The 13,769-nt window shown below is 48.8% G+C and overlaps 1 protein-coding gene across 1 annotated transcript in view; it reads right to left on the bottom strand.

The window, feature by feature from the left end:
* COL13A1 (collagen type XIII alpha 1 chain) overlaps positions 1 to 13,769 on the bottom strand; it is a 93,075-nt gene that overhangs the window by 65,579 nt on the left and 13,727 nt on the right. The window lies entirely within an intron of this gene.

Raw genomic sequence — 13,769 nt, 5'->3', positions numbered from 1 at the left:
TTTTTTTTTCTTTACGTAAAGTGCCAAGAAGTAAGACTAAGCAGTATAACAGGCAAGCTGACAGATAACAGGCAGCAACCTCTTCTTTGCATGGGAGGCGGATGTCACGGTGAGCACCTGCAGAACATGTCGTCATCCTGAAAATGCCCCTGGCTGAAAGTCCATAAAAGAAACTGGAGACTTTGGATGAACAAACATTTTCTGCACTGGAAATCTCTCACTTAGCGTGACTCTTTCATACTGAGGACTTCAGCAAATGGGTTGGCTATCAAGCTTTGGTGACCTAAAATTGCACTGTCAAATGTCACTCTTAGACTTTTGCTCAGCTTTCATCATGGTTGATCAAAAGAGGTTACATCTAAAGGGTACCTTTTGGTTAAAATAAAAAAAAAAATAACGTTTAGCACCTTTGTGGTGACTGACAGACAGAGCTAAGGTCAATATGCACAGCCAGAAAGTTCAACAACTGAAAACAACTCCGTTCAAATTTAGGACAGGAGCTCAGGGGTGACCCAGATTTGGTTGGTTTGGCAATTGCCCATCACCAGTGTTGGTGCTGAGGTCACTATCCGACTTGGTATGCCAAGTCTAAACAACACAAGGGTTTCTGATCAGAGAGTTCATTTTGGAGGGCAAGGTCAGACTCATATCCAGGAATCCTAATTTATGTCAGACTGGGAGAAAAAAAAAAAGAAAAAAAAAAAAAGAGTTTTCTGAGTCTGGCTTGGCTTGGATGACAATAAAGTTCTGTGAGAGAACTGTTTTGGAGAGATTCTGTTTCAGAGTGAGCGCCCTGTCACAAGGTCAGTGCTTACAGCTTGCCAATACACGGACTTTATTTCCATTAGCAACACTATAGACCCTTAATAACCCGCCCACCCGTCTGCACAGGTTTGGGGCACTTGTGGATTGCATGAACCAAACCGTTTAGCTAACGTTGAAAGAAAAATTTAAAGGCAAGCAAACCCTGAGCCATCCCTGCCCTTCCAGGCCAAACGCGACCAGACAGCAGCACAGCCTGTAATGGTATTGCAATACCGCTGAGAGAAAACATAAGCTTTTGTTTGCTCCAGAAGCTACGTCCGCAGAGCGAAGTAAATCAGCAATGCCGGCAGCTCTGGGCCCATCAGGCCACACACCCCACACAGATCAAAGGCAGGAGGCATACTGGAGGCCCATCTTTGTTATATGCCCTCTATAAAATTAATGGTTATGTGAAGGGGGGGCTGAACAGTCTTGTGTAAACACACATCAGTGATCTGCAGGGACACAGTCTTGGCTGCAATAACTCAATCAGTAGAGACCATCCAGGGACTGGACTTCAAATGCCAGGACCATCCACGTAACCCAGGAGAAAGCAAAGCCCTTGGATATAGTCACTTCTAAAAGCAACATTGTCTTGCATGGACTTGAGGAGGGAAGATGTCCCACGGACAGTGGGGAGGGAGGACGTGCTGTTGGATAAGCTGTTGCAAAGCACTAGGGATTTTACAAAGTGAAATAATGCTTCAGCAAAGTGGATTTGTCATGTTCTGTCACAGTGATTAATGAGAAGGCTGAGCAGAGCTTCTAAAAAGGCTCAGTCTTTAATATAACAAGAAGTAATTTAACGCACATTAGAGGAAAGAGCAGGCAAAGGAGGGAGGGGATCCTCACACCTCCACTCTCCAATGGTCTAACCATGGGTGACCAGGCTGAGCCAGCCTCTCCTGGGCAGCACCGGCTGTGCTGCATGCAGTGCACCAGGCTCACCCCTGGCCAGGGGTCTGGCAGAGCTGCCCTGGCCTCGTCAGGGACACTGGCAACCCTGTAAGCCAAGGGAGCAAACCTGCAAGTCAACCAGGCTGCACAAGATCCTTCATGAAAGCAACATGAACCACAACAGAGTCACCGCAACACCACTGTGTGTTTTCCCCCATGATCCCCAGCTCCTGCAGTCCCAGCTAGATTGCAGAAGTGTAGAAAGAGGCCTGATTGCCCCCGGGTGGTCTCGATGGTGGTGAACTCCAAAGAACTCCACAAACAACCAAGAGCCAACAACCTCGACAGCCGCAAGTGCAAATCACATCTATGGGGGTTCCTCCTCTCCCATGTTTACAGCAGACTTTTTGGGGGTGAGATAGAGGCGGTGCTGATTAGGAGCTGAGCTAGATCCCCTTTCCATAAACAGCCAGCAGAGAAGAGACAACGAGCCAAAAGAACAGGGATCAAAGCTATCATGAACATTTCTAAGCCCATTTCATAGCTAAGCCCAGCCAGCAGACAGAGCCAGAGCTCCCAGACCACCAAATTCCTCAGCCTTGCGCAGAACAGGGAGCCCACATTTGTAGTTAGCACCTCCAGATCCTGTGTGTTTTGAACCTGATCTTGCTGGGACCAGAGCGATGCTGGTGCTGGCATGTGGGCTGCGGCACGACCATCCACCCACGACGAGCAGCTCAGCAAGCATCTCTCCGTGCTGGCGTCTCGCTGAAAGGCACTGGAGGCCTGTAAGCGACTGCGATCGCTGTTTATCCAGCTGCGGGGCTTGTTGAGCAGCAGGGGACGGAGGAGGGGATGGACCAAACATGTCGGGAGTGGACGAGTGGGAGGAAGCAGCGGCCTCCTGCAAAGAGGAGACCTCCAGAGCACCTTTGAAAATGAACATTGGGAAAACAAAGAATTCTTGTGGGGGTACCCGGGGTCCCTCCAAACATATGGCCTCTGGAAATTAGCACCATCTGCACTGTCCCTTCTCAGCTACTCTGGCTTTTATGCAGATAGAAACTTTCCTTAAAGAAGCTCTGCTTTTCCTGTAGCCCAAGTGATAAAATGAGCAGCCATGATCTGCAAACAGGATGAGTCCACCTTATTGCATATACAGAGGGGGCACACCTGTGCTGAACAACAGGGCCATGCCACAGAGCTCTCTGCTCACTTGTCCGTCCCTGTGGCCCATTCAACCAGTGACTATCTAAAATGGAACTGCAATCACCCCTTTTCCCTCACCCACACAAAGAGATAAAAAGCCACCCTCCACACTGTAGCCTCTTTGGGCTCAAAAGAGGGGATGCTTAGTTTTGTAAGTGGGTCATATTTATCCTAATCTGGAAAGTCCCATGTCCCAGAATATCAGATCTTAAAAGCTGGACAGTATTAGAGCAGGTCAGTGTGGTGTGAGACCTTCTGCTGATGGCAGAGATATCCTTCAGCTTTGGAGACAGCAATGCTCTCTGGACTGATAGGATCATTTAAACGATCCCATCCATTTAAGGGCATTTCCTGACATCTGGAAAAGTGGTCATTCTTAAAAGGCTCTCAAATGCTGTTGCTTAATTTTTTTTTTCTCTAACTTCTCAGATTCAAGCAGTCCAGTGTCCACAATGTGGGTGTCTTCCAGCCTGCTCCAAATGCTCACATACAAGGGATTTTTTTTCTGCTCTATTGCATACACAAGACAAGGAGGACAGAGAGGGAACATAAAGATGTTATTGTTGCTTCCTTGGGTCATCTTCACTACACACTCTGGCAGAAGGGGAGATGTAAACATGTAATCCATCCCTGTGAGGAAATCCAGCCATTTCACAGACCCAGAAGGCAGCCTTAGCGAGTTAGAGAGATACAGTTACTTCCTGACATTCAGGACTATGTTAATTGATAACAAGATAGCTGTGGCCAGGCAATTAGTTATGAAATGCTGATTAAAATGTCAGCAGCCCGAGCATGACCTTACCCGGGGTGGCAGGGATCCCCTTGTTCCCAGCCCCATGGGCGTTCAGCGCAGCATGACCCCGTTTCAGAGCAGGCAGATCCCATTTGGGTGCATGGAGCCCAGATTGTGGGTTTGGCCTTTTTTAAAAGCTGGCCGTGCTGCCGTTTTCACACAACAGATCCACGGTGCTCATAGTCTTTTAGAGACATCTTCCCTACCTCCATCAGGGGACAAATGATACAAGGGGAGGTGGAGGGAGCATTAACTCAGAGAGAGTTATGCCATTTACCTTGCCATAGTTCAATATCATTAGTTGTATGGAAAATTAAAGACAACAAAAATCTTCAAACTAATAAGAAAAATTTTAAACAACAGTGATTACCCAAAGCACACCCTCTAGAAATTTTGCTTCAGGTGTTGTCAGCAACAGCAGACAAGCTGAGTGTATAACTCCCTCCAGAGAGCATGAGCCCCTTGCAAAGGCCAGGCCCCTCCATCCCCAAAACATCCCCCTCTTGGCTACACCCTTGCAGAGCAGCAAGACGTTCTTCAAAGGATGGCAGAAATGTTGGACAGCGAAAAGGCTATCAGGATTTCACTGCCAAAAAATGTGACCAACGCTAAGCTGAGGCACCAGGTTATGCCAGTCATCCAAGCTCGCCTCCGAAATCAAACCCATGACATCACTGAGACTCGGCAGTTAATAGCAGCAGCTGTTGAGGATAAAAGTCACTGCTCAGGCACTCTGAGCATCCCGGTGCACCAACACCACCATGATCCCCTGCCAAGGAGACGGCCTCAAGCACAGCACCGAGCGGAGAAGTCCATGGGAAGCCATGCCCAAAGCGAACAATGAGGTGGAGCCTCAACAGAAAAATTAACACGATTAAGCAGCAGTCTCAAAAATAAAAGAGAGGGACTGATAGCGAAGTTAAGCCACAGACTCTAACTGCATCTCCAAGCATCCGCTTGTTTCAAGAAACTTCTATAAGGATGACAGGAGCCAGTCGGCCTCCAGACCCAGAAGAATCTGATGAGAAAAATCTGGGCCGTTGGCATAACCGCAGTGAGCCCATTAAGCAGATTAAAGTGCTCAAAGACGATGGTTCAACAATAGACAAACAGAAATATTCTGACAAACATTTGGGAGAGCCCCTTGAGAAAACAAAGGGCAGGAAAGGGCCAAGAGCAGATGGCCCACACGGTGCTGGCTGCACCCGGGACGAACACAGCACCTCCAGCACCACCGGGGGAGACACGGTGGGATGGCCGACAGGGCAGAACAATGCTCATTTTGGGCAGACATCCATGGGTCAGCAAGCTCTTTCCAAGCAGCAAACAATCGCATTTGTCCCTGCCATGCTGAAGCACTTAGCACCACAGAAAGCAGAGAAAACAGGGTTGGGAAGGGCCCCTGGGGTCAGCTCGCCCAATGGGTTTTCACGCTTTGGATCTGGAGGCCCCCTCAGGGTTTTCCAGTAGCGGTGTGGACCCCTGGATGGTAAATTGAAACCGGATGGTGGCAGGCTCACTCCGCTCCGCCACCTTCTGCCAAAGAGCCAGCGTGCCCTCAGGCTTGGGCAAACCGCAAGCCGAAAACCGCTGCTCTTGACTATCCCCTTTCTCTTCCCCTTCTGCCTCCCCTGAGCAAACCAAACAGAGATTAAAGGATTCCTGGGGAATGAGAGGGACATAAAATCAAGGAGGGAACATCTTCAAAGCAACCAAAGGAAAAAAGTCTCTACCTAGCCCATTTGGGCAAATATTTCTCTAACCTGTTGCTGTCCTCTGGGGATGGAGACATCACACTCTTCCCTAGTGATCCGATCCAGGCGATACCCATGCCCCGACTCATAAGGCCATATTTATTATCTTTCTTAGAGACTACCCAAAAGTTCCAGTGTTGTTAAGTCAGTCAGTGACCTCTGATGCACAGCAAACTCGAAGAACAGCTTTTTTTATTTCTCTCCTTTTTGCGGTTACTTTTCATGCGTTTGAAGTCTGCTGTCCTGTTCCCCACAGTCTTCTCTTGTCTTTAGACTAAACAAAACCTAATTCTTCCAGTCTCTCCTCAGAGGCTGTGTTTTCTGGACCTCTGGTCATTCTCATTGCTTCCCCTCAGGAGCCCATTTGCTCTTGAAGTGTAGATCTCAAATAGCAACCTGCTCTCCAACTCACTGCATGAGTCAACAGCAGACAACTTGGTGAAGGCAGAAGACATGGTGTCTATTTACCTTATCCACAGGGTCTTAATCACGGAATGAAACTGAGTTCCTCCCTGTCACCACCTCTGCCTTGCCCTTATCTTCTGAAACATCACACAAACCCTCAAAGGCTCAGAGATTTCTTGCAGCATTTCTCTAAGAAGCTGGTGTCCTTGCTGTCTGGTGTGACCAGCTCTCATGCTCCAGTCAGTGAGGAGGAAGGTCTCCTTCTCACTCACAGTGAACTTCTTCAGCATTTTCTTGGTGTCCTTGATAGTCCCACCTCACCCTAGGCTTTCAGATTTTCATCTTGCATACCCATTCATTTTAAATCCTTCCAGCTTTATTCTTCTTCTGTCTTGAATTTCAGCTCACCGAGGAGTTTATGATTTTCTTTAGCTGATCCCTTACTATAACTCCTTTGCACTGAGATGGTTTCAGCTCATGCCTTTAATAGAGTTTCCTTGCCAGACTGCCGAGTCTCCTCAACATCTTACCCAGCTCTTGCTCTCCAAGGGCACAACCCCACTAACTCTCCAGCTCCCTCTGTGTTTTTGAAGTCCACCTCAAACACCCGGATATTTCCACAAGCAGCTCGCAACTCTTAGTCTGAAGACACATATGCCAATGCAACAAGCTACCACTCTGATAAAACCCTACTCTTGGCAGAGTAGAGGTTTGATAGTCTCTCTGCAGCTCCCACCCTCCATCCTCTAACACATCCTGTTCCACGCCAGGAATAGGGAAAGTGGTGTCTGAAAGCTCTGGAGATCCAAACAAGTTTGAAAACTGCAGCTGGTTATTCAGGAAAAGTCTGACATTCCTCCATCAAGGAGCTGACTGCTTCTTCAGCACTTGGTCAGGGCCTGCACAAGTCCTATTCCTCAGAGAGCTGCAGAATTAGGAAGGAACCACAAGGAAAAACTGGCCAAAGTAAATCATGGCTGGGTAAAGCAAAAAACAAAATCCACGGCACTTTCACCTCCTGCTGAAAATTACAATCTCTTTCATAACGTGGCTGTCTGGGAAAAGTAGAAAGTTGGAACTTACTATAGCTAATAATTATTTAAAGAAATTCTCTGATCATGCACTTAAAATGCAAATGATACATTTTACTCACTTGTCAAATTGTATAGATTAATTTTCTTCCTACATAATTTTTGCAATTAGCAGCTGATTTTAATATCTAGTGCATTGTTACTTTTTTCCCCCTAATCCTTGTTATTCTTCCCTCTTTTCCATCTGCTAACTCTTTTCTTCTTCCTTCCTCCTTCCAAAATACTTTGCAACTTTTATAACAGCAAATTCTGTCACCTACCCGGGGAGGAACAAAAGACCATTGTGTTCAATTTATCTTTTAATAGACTCCTTCCTCAAATACCTCACAGACTGCCAGTACTGTCTTCCAGACCCTGTCTCACACCCTTTTGAGTTATGAAAATGTTTGGGAGGGTCTTTCCTTTAACCAAGACATTTTTCCACCCGAGATGATTGATAGCTCCCAGTTACCACTAATTACCCTATCAGCAGTTGGACATAAGCCTAGCCACAGCACTCTTCCTCCAGAGGCCGGCAATGCATCCCTGTCTCTCGTTATCCTCTTCTTCAAGGATGGAACAAACTGACTAATTAGAGACACCATAAATTCTTCCTTCAGGCTCTTTCCTGATGCGCTGCCTTGTTTCCAAACAGAGCATGTGGAGCAGAGCGGGGCTGATGCTACTTCTTTAAAAAGGGAAAATGCAATGGGGTTTCTGAGTCCAAGCGGGTTTGCTCAGCGTGTTTTATTGCACAGGAAGAGGAGAGCATTCATTCATCCAAATCTAGCTGACGCTTTCTTAGCACGTCTCAGACTCTGAGAGGTTTGCTTAGCTTGGCTACCCCCATGCGGGACTCTGCCCAGTAGGAGCCAGGCTGGGGCAGCATGCACATATGGAGACAACCCGCATTGGCTAACAGGGATAAAAGGATTCATGGCTTTCCTTACCTAGAATGAACTGAGCATGCAGATCCCTTCTCTGTCACCTCCGGTGCCCAAACCAGATGCTTTGCACAACACACGCTGTAGAGAGAGCCATCAGACTGGAAAGGCAAAAAAGAACCCCAACCAACTGCTGCCTCCCTGTTAAGCGTGGTCTGGAAAGCACCTGTATTCTCTCATCTTCTCACTGTGCAAATTTGACTCAATGAATAAGAAGGTCTATCAGGACCTCCATCTTGTTTGAGACTGAAAGATTTTTCTTATTTAGGCATACAGGTCATTATTTTTTAAAGCAGTGAGAGATCCCATGATAATCTCAAGAAGAAAATAGAGTGCAATGAAGATAGAAAAGAGATATTTTCCCCTGCCCCCGGAAAAGAGAAAAAATAACTTGGAGGAAAACCAGCCAAGTTTAGAAACTAGTTACTCTGAAGTTCTTCCTCCCAGTCAAAAGGAAAGGCCCTGAGGGCAGGAGAGGAAAAGGCATTATATTTATAGAGAAACTTCTCCAAAGTACATAGGGTGGGTGGTGAAAATGCACTGCAGGGACACACACCTGGCAAAAAATTCTTGGGGTTGCTCAGCCACTGCTGAAGAGCCCCAAGTCCTACAAAATAGCAAGACCTCACTGTTCTAGGAAAAAAAGAGCAAAGAGGAGGAAAGAGGGCCGAGGTCTACAGCAGTTTGCTGCATGGGAAAGGCACATGGAAAAACCCATGTGGAGGAGGAGGCAATGGCTGAATGCATGCCAAACCACACAGGACTGGGGACAGTGCATGCCTCACACCAGCCCTCGATGCAAGTGTAGCTTCCCTTCCTAACGGACCTGAGAGCCACTTCCCATCACTGTCCCAAGAAACTCCAGGACCCCTGCCCATTAAGTCAGGTTAATGCAACAGCAGAGCATAGGGATCTATCCAGGATGGCTTTTAAATTCAGGGAGAGAAATATTCACACCCACACCCAATAACCCCCATTTCCTATTTCCCCAGAAAAAAACGCACACATTTGCTATAAGCACACAGGTCATCCATAAGCAAGAGATCACCACACACATGAATTGGGGGTAAACCAAGAAACATGAGGCTACTTCTTTCCCCATCTTCTTTCCTTCTGTTTTTAAGCCCACATTAATTCACATTGCACAGGGGATGCCAAATGGCCTCGCAATACTACAGCTTCTCCCCAGGTTTCAGACAGGGCCAGGTACACTGCTCCCTGGTGAGCAGAGGGCTGAGACATAGCACCCTTGCTGTGGCCAGGGCTGTACCACAGACCCATAAGCTCTGTGGGGTGCTTTTGGGGTTTCAACCCCTCTTTCATCTGTGTTGCACTTGTATATATTAGGGTTTAAGGGGGAGTTAATCTGTAGGCAATAGCTGCCGTTTTGGGAGACATAACTATTCCCTCTTTGCTGCCAAAATCCCTCTAATAAGGAGCTAATATTGAAAAACTAAATAAAAAAGGAAAAAAAAAATCCCAGCCCATTGTGTGCTTCAGCTCCGCTACGGACGAGGCCAACACACAACTCCCAGCAGCTGCCATTGCTTCCAGCAACATCTCCTCCCTTGAATGGCAGTGGTTGATGACAGAGGATGAGGACAAGCAAAGAGCAGCCACTGGGATCCAGCCATGTCCACCCAGCACCACGTGCCCGTACCGGGTTTGGCCTCAGGAAGACCCCTTCCCAAAGGCGAAGCATGGCCTGCGGCCTCACAGTCCTCTACCTGCTGCTGGTTGAGCTGCATGGCAAGGGGAGCCTGGTGTGGATGCGATCACTGGGTGGTCCCCGGCACAGCGCACACACTGCCCGGAGCAATACCAAATCATAATAAACAAGTCCCTCACACAAAGCTCTGTCAGTTCAGATTCCAGTTCAGCTGATATAATCTTCCTCTTCTCTTTGAAAGAAAGGAAAAAAAGAAAAGGAAAAAGAAAAAAACAGACATCCTAAGGGAGAGGATTGAGGCAAGCGATGGATTGATACTGCCCGTGTGTGTCTCAGCCCCCCAGCGTGGGGAAAATGTGCTGTTAATCAGCCACCTCCCTGGGGAATACGCTGATCTAATTACCTCCTGCTTGCACAGTCCGGCTGTGATGCTGCTCACCCAAAACATCGCATGAGGAAGAAACAGACACCAAGCCTCGGCGGCCAGGTTGGAATGGGATGGGCGAGCAGACGAGGAATCGCCCCTGGTTTGGGGATCAAGGCATTGAATTGGTCCAGGGAGGCTGTGCGAGCAGGCTGCCTCCCAAACCCATATGTGCAAGAGGTAGATAGCATCAAAGGGCACATCACTGTCCCACCAGAGCCATAGGCACTGCAAAGGGTGCATCAAGGAGTTGCCTTTCCCCTGTCTGAAACACAACCTTATTTGGGGAAAACACAGCAAAGACATGCAATGGGCAACAAGGGGGTTTCCAGATAGGAAAGGGGAGAAATAGCCAGATGAAATGAAGGGGAGATGCCCAGTTAGCAGGCGTCATGCCACAGCTCCCTCCCCTTACCAGCTGTGCGGCACAGACCTCGCACGTGAGCACATCTTTCCAATCCTCCAATTGTCATGCAGCTGGTATTTTGTAATGTTAATCTGGGATGCGTCGGAGCATCGCCCCAATGCAGGCAAATATTTTCCAGGGCTTATGTTTCACAATGTTTATGAATGTCAGAGAGGCAGTGCATGGAAGGGCAGAGACCTGGTCCAGCTCCTGGAAGGGGAGAGCTGCGTCAAGTGCATCCACCCTCAAAGCGACTCACTGGACAGTCACTTTGAAGCGGCTTCAGCACGAGACATGGGTTTCTGCTCTCCCACCTGGGGGACAGCCAGGATGTTTAATAATTAATGGCTGTACGCTTGCCTGCGAAGGCTGGCGCAAAAAGAGTTGCTGCGTCTTTAACGGCTGCGAGCGATGGGAAACTCATTGGAGTGTGTGTTCGGAGGGGAAGAAGGTTAAGATGATTAACTGGTGCTAACAAGTTTAGGATGTGGAAGAAGTATTTTCTTGGACGTCCATCAAAGAGAGGATTGAATGTTCCCCGGCGGGGGGAGGGGGCGGGCGGTATGTGTTTAACAGATGAGGTTTCTGCCTCCCAAAGCCCGCCCAGCCCCGCATGATGCAACCTCTCCCTTTTAAACGCTGCCTCTCCCCCTGTACCATCAGCCGTACCTGTGGCCCCAGCCTGGCATGGGGGCTGAAAGGTGATCCTGGGGGAGGAAAGCCACCCCTCCGCTCTTCCTGTTGATCCGTGCCCTGGGACACCCTTTGGGCACCGGCAGATCAGCCTGGCCCTCGGTCCCCACCAGCCAGGGCGAAGGCGCAGGCGGATGCCCGGAAGAGCCAAGAGGGAATCAGGTGTCACCACACCGAAACCCAACGCCCCAGAGAGGAGGGCTCCTCCAGGGCCTCTGCAGCCCTGCTGCAAAACCCCACTCTCTGCCCCACCACAGGGACGCCAAACAGAGCCATTGCCCTCGAGCGCGAAGTGGCAGCTAACATTAGCGCTGGAGTAAAGTCCCCTTGCAAACAGCTTTGGAGCAAGCCACTTGGCATCTGCAACATCTCCCTAGGCCTGTCCCGGGTATTTTCGGTGTTCTTTGCCGGCTGGCGGGCGCCCACACTTTGCGCAAGGGGCTTGGATGCCGCCGGGCGCCGTGCCCTGCTGTTGAGCCTGGCGGCCGGTGCGACTCACCCTCATTCCTCCGGCCACCGCAAAGCTGCCAGGATGGGCAGCACACGCGAGAACCACGTCGCGGGGCCCGGACGTGCGTCAGCGGCTGACGCAAACCAGCCCGGCCATGTGCATACAGCCCAGGCCTGGGAAAAATCCTCCACCCCGGTAGCACACTCACACTGAATCAAAGCCGTCGCCGTACAGTAGCAGCGCAATGTGCTCTTCGGGTTTCCCCAGCCAGCTGGGATGTTTTTGCCTTGCTTTGTCAAGGCGCTGATTTATGCCCATATGTACCATATACATTGTAAGCACAGGCACGCAATGGTGTAAACACTTCTACCAAACATCTGTACACAAACCCATCAAATATGCAGAAGCTCCCTGCTGCAGCCCCCAACATGCATCCTGGGTGCCCCACAGGCAACCTGTTGGGCCTGGGTCTGCCTGCGGGGTGCCATTCACCACAGGACCTGTTATTCGGATGTGGCCTGGCAGGGATGGTAAAGGTCATGGTGGGACCATTACCTGATATAAATCAGCACAGCCACAATGCTTTTCTCCTGCATCAATCCGTGCTTCGGGCTGGAGCGCGCCACAGCGGGTATCTGCTCCTGTGTAGTGCTGCGCATCCATTCCTCCCTCCAAAATCTCTCTTTCCCATGCATTTAATCCCCAACATCTTTGTCTGCACCATACCCTTGTCTGGGGAAGAGGTTAGTTTATGCCTGGTTTTGGATGGAGGATGGTTGTATCAAACAGCCAAGGCTTATCCAGGGCTGGGATATAACATTTGGGATATAACATACAAGCACCATTAAAGTTAATGCTTGTGCCACCAGGACTCACGCACACCTGGACACAAATGCTCACCTGTTTGCACCTTTGGAGAGAGCTCAGCCTCCAGAGAAAAAGACCCACAGCAATTCTGTGTGTTTGAGGGAATTTCCTTCCACCTTCCAGCCAGTTTAAAATAAAAAAAGCTTAAAATAAAAAGTTTAAAATAAGAAAGCACATAAAAGGACAAAGAGGAGCCCTGGGGCGTCTAGGAGACAGGCCTGAACATGGCAAGAGGGAATTATATAAACAAGCAGATGGGTGTAAATAAACAGGCCACCCTCTTGCAGAGCACTTGTGCCCATCATTGTACCTCAGTGCCTTCCCTTTTTAATGCACTGACTGTTTCTAACCATATTTTGGTTAAAGAAGGATAGGCAGAGGTTTTTGCCTTCCTAACTATCGGCATGGTAGCTCCATAAGGATGTGCTAGCCCTCCAGCCATTTTGCAGCCCAGGCAGCACTCGCAGCTGTTTTAATGGCTTACACGAGCCCCCTAGTCCACACTGTGGCAACAACAGCAGGTTCATTAAAATCAATTAAATACTCCTTAATAAAGTCAGTTTAAATCCCAAATGCAGACTAAGCCGGATGAGTTGGTGCTTAGAGGTATAAAGAGCATCCTTCCTGCCTCTTACCATCCCTCAGCCATGGATGTGGCAACCTCCAGGTAACAAAAGCCAAGGCAGGGGTGACTCCTTGAGCTGTTGTGTAAGACCACAGCTGCCTACGTGTTCGGAGAAAGAGAACTGAGCGACCAAACAAACTGTTTGTTTGTTTTTTTCCTGAATTGTTCATCCCCATCTATTCATAACTGCTCACAGAATCTGTGGAATTCATTGTGTGGTTTGCATCTTCAAAACAAATGAAACAACAGTATGTCTAAACCAAACAAACCCCAACCCAAAATACAGCCAGCAGGCCAGGGCGCATGAGCAACCTTCGAGGCTGAAGTGTGTGTATACTCTGGAGGGCCCAAAAAATGTGGATGGGGGGAACATATTTAAATTTCAGGGAATAATAGAATTCCCAGAGAGATTTCTTATAAAGGGGGGAAAAAAGGAGGAGAAGTATTTAAGCAATGATTATGCTGCAATTTTTTCTTCCAGATGTACCGTGCCATGGGGATGCCGTGCCAACGAATCACATTTTCTGACACGGCAGCATGCTGCTCTGGCTGCAGCAGTGTCGGATGCCCATCCGCGGCAGCCCAGGCACTGCTCCCTCCGGAGCTCGGCTCTCCGGCCAGCCCAGCCATGAAGCCTTTGCCAGTGCATTCAAGGGAAAAAGGCAATTCAGAAAGCTCAAAGCTTTTGGCAAAGAGTGGCTGCTTGAGACAAATGTCCTTTTTTCTGATTTTTTGGTTAGAGGTTGTCAAAAAGCTGC

Source organism: Buteo buteo, chromosome 4 (genome assembly GCF_964188355.1).
Source record: "Buteo buteo chromosome 4, bButBut1.hap1.1, whole genome shotgun sequence".
Taxonomy (NCBI): domain Eukaryota; kingdom Metazoa; phylum Chordata; class Aves; order Accipitriformes; family Accipitridae; genus Buteo; species Buteo buteo.
This window is presented reverse-complemented; position numbering and strand designations above follow the sequence as displayed.